We start from the raw sequence: 15,265 nt of genomic DNA on the forward strand, positions 1-15,265 counted from the left end.
GGGGAGGTTTGTGTTCTAAACCCCACTTTTTTTTTTTCCTCTCTTTTTTTTTTTTTAATTGCTAGGGTGAACCTAGGAAAACACTGTAGAACTGTTCTAGGAACCAGTGATGAGCGTAGACACACAAACTTAGAACATGTACCAGGCAACTGCCTCAGTACCAGAGACTCCTAATAGCTGGGAACAGGATATTAATGTTTGGCTTCTTAATAACCAGTGAATTTCAGGAGCTCTCAAACAGGCCTTGGCATGATATACCATGGCTGTTAGTAGGGGGAAAAAAGAATTACACAAAATTAAGCAATGTAAAAAAATCTCAAAGCCATGGACACTGAGATGTCAACTTTTTCATTTCTTTCTGCCCAAGAACGGTGGAACACAAATGAAAGCAGCTGCTGTTTGGAGACCTTTACAAGGTCTTATGTGGGAGAAAGCAGTCTGAGGACCTGTCCACATGAAAAAAGTTACACTTGGATAATGAAGAGGGTGCCAATGTAAAGCAACTAAGTCAAACTGGTGCAAAAGGTTCATAGGTCTTTTTAAAATTGGCTTCTTCTGGTTTAACTTGAGTCAGTTAGGAACAGGTTTAACTGAACTCCTATATTTATATTTAACTCAGGCCTGGTCGACACACAGGTTTTGTACCAGTAGAACTGAAAGTTAAACCAGTATAACTCCTAGTATAGATGCATGTATACTGGTAAGAAGGTGCTAATACCAGCATAGTTTATTCCCCTCTTTCCTATGGGAACAGTAATCTTGGTGTAAAGCACCAAAATACAGATATTGCTGCATCACATGAGTCGGTTGCATTGTACACTAGCACAGTTAAAGCACTAGAGTTTGTGTATGTGAACAAGAACTCAATCAATTTAAAACTGATTTAAGTTACACTGTGCAGCTGCCCCATGTAGACAAGCCCTTAGTCTCAACAGACCAATTGTTCCCACTTCTGGAGGGAGAGGGCCCCTTTTTTCAACCAAGTATTTCCACTCCAGCCCACCTCTTCTAGCCCAGCACATTTTAATGGGGTTTAAAGGACGTGTCTGTTTTTTCTCCCCAAATATCTTGCATTTCAGCTTTCAAATGTTGGCAGGTGCATAACCTCTTAAGTATTTTTGGCTTCTGTGGGCTGAAGTCAAGCTGATCACTGATGTTAATTAAGCCACAAAGTGTGAAAGCAGCTCTGATTCATTGATGGGAGGCTAAATGTCACACAGAAATCAACTTCTATCAAAGCCCAACTTTTATCAAAGCAGGAAACTGACCAGCTGAGCTAAAATTCCTTGGCAAACAGAGTTTACAGGTGTCACTGGCCAATCTACAGTCCCTTAACAAAAAGTCCTGGCGTTTTACCTTGGCAGTTATAATCCCATAGTCTAGACAAAGTTATGCGTCTCCTTCTCCTTAATCTACCTGGTGCTTTACTGTAAGGTGGCTTTAACATAGCTTCAGGCTCCCTGGCACTTAGTGAAAATACCAGTACTGTCCAAACTTCACACAAGAAAGCCACACGACTTTACATTTAGACCACTGGATCATGCTAATAACTGGGAAAAAAAAGGTCTAGAAGCACGACAGTTTTATAAAGGGAGAATTAATTTACAATCAGAGGGAAAGGGGCCCCCATTCCAGCCCCCTCGAATCCTTAGGGCATTAGAAGACGGAGATAAATCAGCTTTCAGGGACTGCCAGTTTCAAAGTAGATCTGAGCACATGTGCACTCATTGCAGGAGTGACAAGTAAAAGTGGAGAAGTGGGGGCAGGATGGGCAGAATCTTCATAGTCACTCCCATCCCTAGGAAGGAAAGATGCTTCAGAAAATAGGGCTACCACAAAGGTTTCTACTCCCTGAGCATAAAAAGTGATAATAGACATGCCAAAGCCCTGACCCTGTGCCAGGATGAATGCATGAGTATGTGAGGACGGGGGCTTTCTACTCTTCCTTAACCAGCTGGCTGTTTTCCCTGCATTCCGGTCTATTCTGGGGGACACGGGGAGGCCCACAGGGTGCAATTGTTTGTCTCACACAGGGACAGCCAGCGGATGGTTTGGATTTGTCTGGCTGGACAAACCATGACTCCTGGGAAGCAGGAGCTGACTGCTGGGAGGATGGAGGGCTGAGGAACTTGGAGCCTCACATGCTTCTTTGCTTGGCCCAGAAAAAGCACAGGGCAACATTGCAGCTTACTTTGCAGGCTGGAAACACTGGCCTCGTTAGAGCTACAGCCCACAATGGGGGGCTGTTTGCCTTACGTTTTCCCTTTCAATATGTTGGGTCAAATTCAGCCCTGCCAACTCCACTAAATTCAACCAACTCTACCGTTGATGTATTCAGAGGAGCTGCACCCGACTACATCAGGGCCGAAGCTGGCCCGTTGTGGTCCTCTTGTGCAACTGTTATGTGTAAAGAAAGCTAATAATGGAATAGCTGGGGCTCAAGTATCAAAAGTCTGGCCTGACAGGCTGCAGCCCTGGGCCGGGATGTGCTGCTGGAGTGGGAATGCCAGAGTCAGAGGATAGTGCCTCTCTCAGACTCATTAAGAGTGAAATTCACCCTGGCTGCAGAGGGACTGGCACAGAAAGGATTCTCTCCCCCCACTGCCAGTGGGAAGATCTACAATAGCCCCGAACTGTCCAGTGCAGAGATTTCTGGATAGGAGGAGGAAGAGGGGCCAAGGAACAAATCCAGTAAAGCTCCAAAGCCCTGCATATATGTTACTGGAGCCTACTGGGGGGAGTATTAACGACAGAGGGGCTGCAATGGGTAGCGGTGAGCATGCGCACGTATTCCCATTCCTTTCCCCCCTCGTTAAGTGGCTTTCACAAAGGCAGGGAGAGTTTCACCCTCAAGGCTGATTGGATTTGGATTGGTATTTCACCCCTCCTTCTCCAAGCTCCAAACCCTCAGGGTAAGTCCCCACCCCCTGCTTTGCTGAGGAGTCAGCCCGCATTCTAAGCGGCCCCCTCCAGACGCAAAGAGAGCGTTCGCCTGTCTGCTGAGGGCTGTAATTTCAGAGCCTGCTCTTTGCAGTTACCAATGACATCACTGTCTCTGATTATATAAAGCTCTGGTGGGAAGCATATATTTATGTGTTTGCTTCATAGCGTCAGTCATCCTGCTGTACAATAGGTGTCCAAGTCCTGCCACGAGAACTGCTCTGCCGTTCCTCCCTCCTCCCCTGACCCAAACCACAGTGTGGGAGAGAGATTTAGGGGCACAAATCTCCAGGTTTCAGGGGATGGGGGTATTTGCTAATACCCTGAGGGGTGGGGGATACAGTTTGACAGACTTCAGAGTAACAGCCGTGTTAGTCTGTATTCGCAAAAAGAAAAGGAGTCCTTGTGGCACCTTAGAGACTAACCAATTTATTTGAGCATGAGCTTTCGTGAGCTACAGCTAACTTCATCAGACGGCGCTCTGCCCACAGCTTGAAAAGCCCCTCAGGGAAGGCCAGTGAAACTAGTTTGTCCCACACAAACACCTGGGGGACTGAGGGCCAAACACAAGGGCACACCCCATTCCGCCCTATACCCAGAGAGTTGGCAGCCAGGATGGGAAATACTCCTGTTATTCACCTTCACCTGCCTCAGCTCTGTGCGCGCACACAGAAGAGCACATAGGCACTAGAAAACAATCCTCCTTCCCCATAGGTGCGCTACAAGTCTGCTGAGACATGGCCCATGGCCCTGGCCTTACAGGGGTAAGCACAATGGCAGCATCCACTGCAAGGGCTTCCCTCCCGGGGAGCCAGAAGGGAATATTTCAAACGGACTAGTCATGGCAGACACTTGGCAGGGATGGGGCAGATGGATGACAGGTCAGGCTTGCTCCTGAATTTCACCTTGGAACCTGCAGAGGCAGCTTTCAGCCTGGTCTAAGCCAGTCAAAAATGGGCTGCAAGAAAATCTTTTACTTGCAGCCCCTGTACAACTCCATCCACAAGAGCCAGGCCTGGACTTTTTACGTGAGGTCTTCAGCAGGCCTCTGGCAATAGCTTCTCCCTGGCGTGGCCTGGAAGCTGTAAGTACTGCAGACGCACCAGGTCAGCTATATCTAACTCCATGCCTCCCATTTGGAAATCACTCTGAAAGCTACTGGACGCTATGAGAGTAGGTGCTTTAGAAACCCCAGAATGCACTGGTACGTGTGGACAGTTCCAACAAAACCAGAGTGTCGGTGCAGATGTGATATGGACAAGCAAGGCAATCTGCTATATCAGGCATCTACATCCCTGCGATGGGCTCCTGGAGTTGGGCCTGATTCAACTCCCAGTGAAGTCAACAAAAAGATTCTCCTTGAATTTTCTGGGAGCCAGGTCAGGCCCTTACTGTAGATACACCCGCCTTTACTTGTGCACATTTTTCCTTTTCATTACGTGGGGGAGGGAGGGCTATACAGGACAGAAATGGATAAAATAAAATTACCCTCCATTGAGGCCCTGATCCTGCAAAGTAGTTAAGGACATGCTTAACTCTAAGTCCTCAGGCAGTATCATGGAAGTCAATGGGACTACTCATGCTTTAAGTTAAGCATATGCTTCTGTGCTTTGCTAAACCAGGGCCTGAACTCTTTCAATAAACAGAGAGACCTGGAAGAGGCTACAGGCAAACCTCCTTGGAAAAGCCACATCTCACTCATGGAAGGAAAGGAGCCAGCAAAGGAGTAACTTTCTAGAAAGCAATTTATTTCCAAAATGTTGGATTGCATTTTCTTTTTATAAGAATTAGACAACAGCGATAAGTGAAAGCCAATTTTCAGTTACCAGCAGATCCCTACCACCCTACTTCAACAAAGCACTTTAGTTCATTCTTCACATTAAGCACATGCTCAAGTCCTTTTGAGGCTGAATCAGGAGCTTGCTCCTTTAAAAAAAAAAAAAAAAAAAAAAAAAAAGGAGAAGGATCTCCATGTGGAAGTGAAAAAATAATTTTATCCCCTCTCTTATCAAGGAGATGGTCTTATCAAGGTCTAATTTAACCATGAAATTTGAAACCAGCAACTTTGCTTGGATTTCACTGTTAACAGCTTGTTTAAAAAATTCAAGAGAGAGATCACTGTTTAAAGAAAACAATTCCAGGAAAATGGAAGTGACCCTGTATCAATAATTCATCAGAAGACAATGATTTTGAGAAGAAGTAACGAGAAGCATATGCATAAACTGGGGAAGGGGGGAAATAGAGTTTCTTTCTGTAAACAATTCATAGGTCATATGTCTACTTATCTTTTATAGCCATCACATGACAATGTTTTTCCTCTACTCTTGCCTCTAACCCAAAAGAGAACTATCCCTCCCCCTATAGCCCCAACAACCTAACACCTATTGGCTGGTGCAGTTTCAGAGCTCCTCTTTATTGGATGCTTCATCCTTTAGCAGAGGAAAGAAGAAATCTAAGATTTTGCCAAATAACTAAATCTGAAATTGAAGGCAGTCAAGTGCTGGGGCCTGTATTTTCTTTGCTGCAGAGTGTTATGTAATTGCTCCAAGCCCTTGAGCCATGCACAGTAAAGCTGCCATGGCATACAGCCAGTTTTCAATAACTCCACACACACAATTCCACATGATGGCCGCTGGCACCTTACCCTACACTTGATTTTTTTTTTTTTTTTTTAAGAGACACTCTGGTTCAGAAGCATATACTTAAAAACAAAACAAAAAATTCTTCACTTGTGTCACTAGATCTTTTAAACAAAAAGAAAAGATTAAAAATACCCTCATCTACTTCTCACTATTCACACTGACTGTTTATCTTCTGTGTTTCACTCAGACAGGGATGAGGAAGACAGACTTAGTCAATTTCACTTCTGTTTCAAGTCAGTTTCACTTGCCAGTTCCCATGCATTAGGTACAGTGGTGCTATGTGTTTGGGTTGCAAACTCTCCACCGGAGTGTGCAAATTGTTATATCTATATATAGATATCTGTTTATCTGCTGGTCTAATGTTTTATAAAAGCTTTTTGTTGTACAAAAACAAAAACTAAACCCGACACAAATAAAGCATCTCCATAGGCCAAATTTTCAGCCTGGTCTTAACTAGACCTCATTTGCATGCACAAATAATCAATGTAGATGAGTATGTACCTGACTGTAACTGCATATAGGGGGCAAGGTAAAACTAAGTGCAAAAGAAGTGGCCAGTCTATGAAAGCCAGGCCTTGTGACTTTCCTCTTCTTTCTTAGAAGTAACGTTAAGCCTACCAGGGAGATTATTATTTGTACAGGGCCCTGAGTTCAGTTAGATATTACCGAAATACCAACAGTAATAACAATACTTAGTACATTTTAGGAAACAATGTACGTTCTATCCATTGTAAACATATGGGACTATTTGACAGATCACTGAGATCAGCAAGATAGAAGCTGTCAATACAAGGGTCAATTCCATAGCTGTTTAGTTTCCTTAATTCCACAGCTGATACAGAATTTTTACAATGCCAGACACATAACAGCTTCAAAAAACAGAATTAGTTTCCTCCAGGAAAAAGGAAAGTCCATTCAACTACTATAGAAGAGAGCAGCACCTAATACAAATCCTTACTATTCAAACCGCAGAGAGACGATTCAGAAACCTTTGGTATTTGGTCCAGCAGGGCTTCTTTCAGGATTTGGCACCTGAAGCAGAAACTCTGCCCCGGCCTCAACTTCAGTACCAGAAGGAGTCCCACACAGCCCCAAAGTGGCTGGGAAGGGGTCATGATCAGGCCAGGCAAAGAATTTGTATAATCGAACAGTTTCTATTGCCCTCTAATCAATCTTCTGCAGAGATAAACATCTCACTGACTTGAGTCTGGGAAGATCTACAAGTCCTTAGGAGTTGATAGATTCAAGAACAGACCACACAAATATTCTTGCTGTGTGTTTTGTTTTCAATTAACAACAAAATAAAAGATGAAATAGAATAAAACACACCAATAGCAGTCACAAACCATACATCCAGGTTTGTTCTCTCTATCTTTAAAATAGCTCATGCAGGTCTTTCCTCAACTCGGAGATCTGTCTGGTATACAGTTGCCAATTTTGGTTGGATGTATTTCTGGAGGTTTCATTCCTTTTTCTTTAATTCCTAGAGACTCCAGGACAATCCTGGAGGGTTAGCAACTCTAGGTTGGTATTACTTTTTCATACTCATGTGACCATGCTTTTCAGGGTCCAAGACAAACCCCAGGGCAGACTTGAGTAGGGTACAAAAGTCTAGGAAGTTTATCAAGGCAATTCCCTACACTGCCCCTGGGCCTGGGTTTTCTGCAACAGTCTCGTTACCCCCTTAAGCTTGTTCCAGACAGACCAGCAGTCCTCCACAGAGTAAATCAAAGAAACAGTCCCCAAACCAAACTCAGTAGTCCTGTGCCAGGCCTACCTTCCGCCGGAAGGCTCTGGCAGTTTCTGCAAAGGTTCTGGAATGGTCCTTCTCCCAGGGAGCAAAGGATAGGAAGTCTGTTCTCTTCCCTGGTCAGCCAGCTGCTGCCCCTTCATTACCCGAGTGGGCCCACAGCAACCTGTTAACCCTTGCTGGCTCAGCATGGGGTTGGTATGCCCCATCACAATCCTGAAGAGACTTCCTATCATGCCCTGTTCTTCTAGGGGTATGCACTCCTCACCTGCAGAATCAGAGAAGAAGGGGAAGACCTGACAATTCCTCCAACCCTGCATGGTGAATGCCACTGAAAAACAGATGTGCCTTTTCTCCAGACAGGTAGCTCCAGGACGAACATGGAGAGATCAGACACTCAGGGGAAAATATCCCCACAGGCTCCTCAGCCTGCCCTCCATTGTGCACAGTAATACATTTTGCACAGGGGTTCTATTGTTTGGGTGCACAGGTGAATATACCGAGGCCCGATCCAGGCTGGCACACACATGTGGGGCCCTGTTCAGGTGGCATGATTCAAGGCCAAACCACTATGGATGCAGTCATGAACACGTACAGGCTACCTTCTGCAAACATGGTCCACACAGTACTACACCAATCTCAGATGGCACCCATATGTCTGAGATCAAAGTCTGCTTTGCTCTCTGGGTTGAGCCTGTGCTGCATTCCTCCTAGCTCTGCTGAGGAGACAGCACCAGGGCAAGGAGCAGCACGCTTCAGTGGACAGGCGTCAGGAGACCTGGCTTCCATTTGCAGCTCTACCACTGACCCACTGGGTGATTTGGGCAAGTCACTTCACCTCCCGGCATTTCTGTTTCCATCCCACACTTTGTCTGTCCTGTCCATTCACCTCCCGGCATTTCTGTTTCCATCCCACACTTTGTCTGTCCTGTCCATTCACCTCCCGGCATTTCTGTTTCCATCCCACACTTTGTCTGTCCTGTCCATTCACCTCCCGGCATTTCTGTTTCCATCCCACACTTTGTCTGTCCTGTCCATTCACCTCCCGGCATTTCTGTTTCCATCCCACACTTTGTCTGTCCTGTCCATTTGACTGGAAACTCTTCAAGGTAGGGTTTGACTCTGACCATGTGTGCATGCAGTGCCTAGATCTTAGTCGAGGCCTCTCAGTTCTAGTATAGAACAACAGCACTAACAATCCCAACTGTTCAAAAATTATGAGTCAGGACCCAAAAGCCAAGATATTACCTTAAAGAACATGAGACTGTTTTCAAACACATTTAGGGATATTTTTATTTGCCTTGTAGATTCTGAGCTTTTAAGTTGGCTACATAATTTCAAGCTTTTCTTCACAACCAAGAAGATCTGACACTTAAATAAAAGCTGAAATTCTCATGCAATCTCACGATTCCAGCAGCTGAGGCTTGCAGAAAATACACCAAAAAAATTGGAAGACTCATAATAAACTCACAAGATGTGGCAAAAATGACATAATAAAGGACAATCCTAAAGTGAGGTGCCCTATCCCAGGATAAATCTCTCTAGTTGCAGCAATGACCACTGATGCTTTTTTACCCTACTTGATTTCTCTTTAGAAACAACAATGTGAAACTTAAATTTAGTTTCAACTCAGTAGAGAAGGCAAGGTATTTTTGCACATTTCACAAACAGAAGGTGAATAGCTCAGTGCAAGTGGGCATCTAGAAAGAGAAGAATCAAAGAAGTTAGAGACTTAAAAAAAGCACTTTTTTCTATTCAGTTCTAATATAAAATTGTTAATGCTTTGTGTTAGAGATGTATGAATAACGGATTTTTAGGTTCACTGACCATTCAAAAAAATTGAAAACAAAATTTGTTTTGACCATTTAAAAACCTTAATTAATTTTATTAAAAAACAAAAGGACATTTTGAAAGCAAAATATTGTTTCAAATAAAAAAAAACACCAAAACCTGATTTTTTTTTTTCTGATTTGCATTTAGATTTTTTTTTTGACCAAATTCAGTGAAACTGACATGAAGTTTGGAAATGTTTCAGGGTCACCAAATCTTACATTTTTTGCTGAAAATTTTTGCCTAGCTGTAGGTTTCAGTTTCTCTCCCCCCTGTCCACACAGAGCATTTCCTCTTCTCTTTGGATGCAGTGGAATTTGAACATCCCTGGAAAGCTTTGGAGAGAAACAGCACATTATAGTGGACATTCTGGAGTGGAGTATATTAATACCATAGCTAAATGTTTTCCAAAAATTGTATACTGAGGGTCTACTAATAATGATCTTGGTCTTTAGCCGCAAAGTGTTTTAATCACTGATTCTGATTAACTGAACTTTAGTGTACTGTGGTGTTGTGCTATACATGATGTTACATGCCAAATTCCTTTTAGGCTCAACTACCCATTACAGTATCCTAAACCCTATAGTAATCATTGGCTCTAAATGCTCACTACATCACATTCTTTTTCTAACCAGAAAACAAGGCCTAGTTCCTGCTGGTATGGTTACATATTGGTAAATCCTAGACAAGACAATGTGGCACTAATCCTTGGTCATGCACTCCTCTGATAATGCAAACATTTTCCAGCAAGGTACTGGGACTATGATACAGTTATATTCAGGTATTTGGCTGGTTTACATGCTGTAGAGGTCTTTATCCTTAAAAAGCAAACCACCTTGCAAAGCAAGCATTAAAAGGCAATGTGGAGGCTAACCACGTTAATTACAAAGCCAAGATTAGACTAATAAAATTCTGCCTTTAAGTTAAAAATAGAGGAGTACTCTTTAAATATCCAACTCTGTTTTATGCCCTCATTCTTGCTAATCCCATTATAATCACCCTCCTCAGAATGCACCCAATGCTGCTAGTTGCAAAGCATGACACTGACAAATGGCAGGAATTTACACCTCTGTTCCACCAGCTGTCCAGCAAGGCATCTGTGCAAGTCCACAGAACGCTGCCAAATCTGAGCAAAGATGAACAACTGACATTCATTAACAAACCATTCTGTCACCTCTGGGCATGCAACTTTACTGCTCAATGAGGTCTCAAAAGTGACAGTGGCCAAGATTTTCAGAAGCAGCTAGTGATTTTGGGTGCCTGATCGGAGAGCCTTTAAAGAGACCTGATTTTTAGATAGTGCTGAGCCCCAGCCCTCTGCAAATCAGGCTCCTTTAAGGTGTCTCAAGTTGGGGCCCCAAAAATGGAGGCACCTAGAATCACTAGTTACTTCTGAAAATCTTGGGTGATGAGCTCTGTGGAGTGACGTGCCAATTTGGGTAAGGAAGAGGCCACCAGTTTGGTACAACCAGCAGTCTCTTTGAAAGGGGCCGAGGACTGCTAGGAGTAAGCATGTTGCCTCTCAGAACTGAAACACATTTTTACTGGTGATCTGTGGAGAGGCTCGAACAGCACCTGTGTCTATCATAACTGATTCAAGTCAATGCTATTAGTCACTTTCCGGAGCACGCTTACTCAGCCATACTAAAAAAGCCCAAACACCGTAAAATCTTCTACAAAACCCACAACACTTCTCGGCTTACTTATTGTCCTGTATTCTCACACGCAGTATTTGTAGTTAGAGTCTAATTTTCTTAAAATTATCATCAAATTGATCCTGGCATTTTGTGCATAGACATCCAGAAAACACACTCTACACATGCCAGAAGCAAAGCACACACAATACAGACATTATTTCAGACTTTTAAAATAATGTTATTGTTAAAATCAATTTAAGCAGCAAGGACGTGCTCTCTAACAGATATGTGACTGCTGATGAAAGAATAAAGGCCATCAGCCAATTATTTGGGACAATATATTTCCTGTTTTGTAAATTACAGGTAAGGAATATGCAGAGTATCACAGTTATATAATGCCCTTATATTAAGAGTCACAGTCTGTCATATACACAAGCATGTCCAAAAAAAGTTGTGCTATTCTCTGAATTACAAAGCTAATCTACAACTTCGAAAGCCAATATGTTGTTAATGCTCATTAATATGAGACTCAAGATTTACCCCTTCTTTTATGAAACCATATTTGTTCATCTTCAAATGGGGGTGAAAAAAATCACAATTCTTTGATCAAAATAACTCTACTGGGAATCTCCTCTTCAAAGTTCTTTTCAACTTTCCCTTATGGTACTTGTTGACTATCGATCTCGTGCCAGTATTTAGTCTTAGATGGAGTTTACCACCAGCTTTGGGCTGCATTCCCAAGAAACCTGACTCCAAGGAGACCTGGTCCCGGGGCACCAGGGGTCGCTACCTGCCTCAAACCGTCCACGGGCCCCACCCGTTTACCTCTTAATGGTTTCACGCCCTCTTGAACTCTATTGGGAATGTCTGTTTACACCAGTAGTTCTCAAACTGTGGGTCGGGACCACAAAGTGGGTCGCAACTCCGTTTTAATGGGGTTGCCAGGGCTGGCATTAGACTTGCTGGGGCCCGAGGCCAAAGCCTGAGGGCTTTAGCCCTGGGTGGTGGGGCTCAGGTTACAGGCCCCCTGCCTGGGGCTGAAGCCGTGGGGCTTCGGCTTTGACACATACTCCCCAGCCTGGGGCATGAGGCTCAGACTTTGGCTTTGTTTCCCCCCTCCTGTGATGGCGGGGGCTTGGGCAGGCTCATGCTTCAGCCCCGCTCCTGGGATCATGTAGTAAATTTTGTTGTCAGAAGGGGGTCGAGGTGTAATGACGTTTGAGAATCCCTGGTTTACATATAGGGTTTTATACCACAAGGAAAGCATGTGCTCTTAATCTAACAGCTCTTCACACTGTCAGAAATATTTAGGTAGCCATCAAATATCAACTGTACCATCCAGCTGCAGAGGGCATGCATCTGGAACAGACGAAGCAGTGCATGTAATCTAATCTTGAAGCTGTAAGCCATCCCAGAAAAAAAAAAAAGGTTACCAATTAAGAGAAAAGCACCATAAACATAGCAAATGTGTGGTTGAAAAACAGCACTGTAATTGGGCAAAGGGATTTAAAAAGACCCTAATACCATTATCTCCTATTAGCTATAAATTTTTGTAGATGAATTAAATCAATAAAATAATACTGATATTGTATTTAAAAAGTCTGAAAATTCCTCACACTGGGTGCCATGTTCAGTGCTGATGTAAGTTACTGTGCATATTACACAACAGTGGATGCCAAACAGACAAAAAGACATATCAGTGGCAAAGTAGTGTACATCGCACCACTTTGGCACTAGATTCTGATCTCATGTACAAGTGTGTAAAGCCTTTGATAGAAACCTCTGTGACTGAGAACATAATCTGGCCCAGTGGATCCAAAAATGCACATTACTTGTTATTCCATGGGGCCAGTTTCAGATCTGGGTGCTGGTGCAATGGGATCAGTACTCCAAAGAGCTAAATTTGCCACCAAGAGAGTCAGGAACTATGTGGATCTAAGTAAAGCTCTCTCTTATTTTACACCAATCTTCTCTTGCACCTTTGACCTGCCAAGGGAATAGCATTAAGTCTGCCTCCTACTATTGCTCCAGCCTCAGAACAATGGAAATGCGTGAAACTGACCATCTGGGAATCATTTTCTTGGGCAACAAGCAAAGAAAATGTACCGATGGGAAGTGAAAATCAGCTGTGTTGACTTTGTTTTTTCAGCTCAACTGGAAGCTCCACAATCCTTCCCATATGATTCAAGGAGTCACTTTATTAAGAACAGATTCTTGCTAGTTGAACCCTAGATCTGCTGTATAAGGTTACTCAAGGCCCTTGTCTCAGGAAGCGATACAGTGAAAGGCCACGGTTCTAATTTCCAAAGAACAAGGACAGCTGTAGTCCACACCACTAACATTTGTGGGAGGATTAGCTGCCACGTGCTCAGTACCCATCCTGCAATGGAAGGATCAGGATTCAATCTGGGAATAAATCAGGAAACGATTTTGGGAAGGAAAAAAAAATAAAAAAGGAGCTGTAGCATGTAGTCCTTAAGTCTGTTTCTACTTGTTCAGTATCAAACTCTGGGGTAGAACTTATCAAACAAAGCCACATAAGTTACAACTACAGAACTATCTTCGGTAATAAAGCATTACATATTACACACACCCTGTAAAAGTAAAGCACTGGCAAAGCATATTACATACTTCTGTACTGCTCAGGGGAACCTCCCAGTAGTGTTGTTAATTTGGAACACAAAAATACACTATCATTTCCATGCACTGCTTACACTACACCCACTCCCTGCATGTATCTCAACTAAATCTCTCTCTCTTTTTTTTTTTTTAATAAAAGAAGCCATTAAGGAATTTTGATTGGAAGTCATCCAGTCAGGAATGGCTTTTCATTCAGTTAGATGTGAGGCTTACTATCATGAAAAACAAAAAACTAATCTCCAAGTGCAGATTCATAGCCTTTCCCAGCAAAAGTCTGACCCGTTTTGCTGCATTCTGATGTGTTTTTAGGCCATGTAAAGTGACAACTCCAAAGAGCAGAATTTTCAGCTGACTGCATAGATAGGAAGGAAGCATAATCTAGTGGAATGGGCACTGGGTTCAATTCCCAGCTATGCCACAGACTGCCTATGGGACCTTGGACAAGTCACTTAACCTTTGTGTGCCTCAGTTCCCCATCTGTAAAATGCAGCTAATACGAATTCCCTACCTCACCACCATGTTGTGAAGCTTAATCCATTAATGTTTGTCAGATGCTCAGACAGTACAGTGATGGTGGCCATGTATAAAGCACTGAGAGAGATACATGGTTTGAAGTGTTAATTATTTCATTCAGAATTCACACATCAGGTTAATAACCAGCACTGAGTGTGCATGAGTTTTAATAAATCAAATCCAATTAACACTATAAAACTCACACATGGATAAAACCTCTGAAAAACCTCTTCTTGCAGGCTGTACTTAGGTGGAATATATACTGAAGTCCATGGGATCAGCCTGGACTGCACAATCAGGCTGATTTTGCTGACCCAGCAACCATAACTATTTACAGAGCTTTTCTTCTTTAAACTACCAGTCTTCCCTGCATTAATGCCAACCCCCCTTGTCCAAAAAATTATGAGTCATCCCCATCTCAAGTCATCAGATTGGCTTAAAGAGTCACATGGTTTTTAAAAATAATAAATGTGGGGATCTTTTTATTTTCCTTCTGGGTTTTGAATTTTTAAGTTACATTTGGATCATGTATTTATGCTTTTCTCTGAAGCCATGAGAGCAAGAAATTTCTTTTTTTTTTTTAAATATGAAAGCTGAGTTTCTCACTTAATGCTTGAGTCCAGGCACTGGATCTTTAAGAAAAGCAGCAAATATCAGACTTAAGATAAATATGTGAGACTTGGCAACACTGACATTATCTTCATTTTAAATCCTTGAATTGTTTTAACAAATGCTCCTTTATTTTATTCTTTAAAAACTGGCAAATCCAATCTGGCTACCCAGAATGACTTAGGGATGAGTCGCTAGGCAGCACTCGCTGGATAGCACATTCTAAACACCCAATGACTCTGGTGTGGAGGGTTTATGGAAATCCACTGCTTCTGCTTTGTGCATTTTTAGAAAGCTTGCTGCTTTAGCAAGTGCTGATTATTCACAATCCTGCTCAACCCACAGCTTAAGCCCTCCTAGGCCCACAACACTAAGGATATGTCTTCACTACCCACCTGATCGGTGGGCAGCGATCGATCCAGCAGGGATTGATTTATCACGTCTAGTCTAGACATGATAAATCAACCCCCGAGCGCTCTCCCATCATCTGTCTCCTGTACTTCAGTGCCACGAGAGGCGCAGGCAGAGTCGACAGGGGAGGGGCAGCAGTCAACTCACCGCGGTGAAGACACCACGATAAGTCAATCTAAGTACGTCGACTTCAACTACGCTATTCACATAGCTATTTCCCCCCCTACTGTTCCCCACACGTTCTTGTCAACTGCTGGAAATGGCCCACCTTATCACTACAAAAGGTTCCCCCG

The 15,265-nt window shown here is 43.2% G+C and overlaps 1 protein-coding gene and 1 long non-coding RNA gene across 3 annotated transcripts in view; both read right to left on the reverse strand.

The window, feature by feature from the left end:
• Window positions 1–15,265, reverse strand: part of MXI1 (MAX interactor 1, dimerization protein) — a 93,016-nt gene that overhangs the window by 20,065 nt on the left and 57,686 nt on the right. The gene's annotated exons all lie outside the window — the stretch shown is intronic.
• Window positions 8,608–15,223, reverse strand: LOC144268372 (uncharacterized). The gene is made up of 2 exons (XR_013346735.1): window positions 12,135–15,223; window positions 8,608–9,497 (listed from the first exon to the last, which is right to left on the reverse strand). It is a non-coding gene; the product is annotated as an uncharacterized LOC144268372 (long non-coding RNA).

The sequence above is a fragment of the Eretmochelys imbricata genome, chromosome 7 (genome assembly GCF_965152235.1).
Source record: "Eretmochelys imbricata isolate rEreImb1 chromosome 7, rEreImb1.hap1, whole genome shotgun sequence".
NCBI classification, from domain to species: Eukaryota; Metazoa; Chordata; order Testudines; family Cheloniidae; genus Eretmochelys; species Eretmochelys imbricata.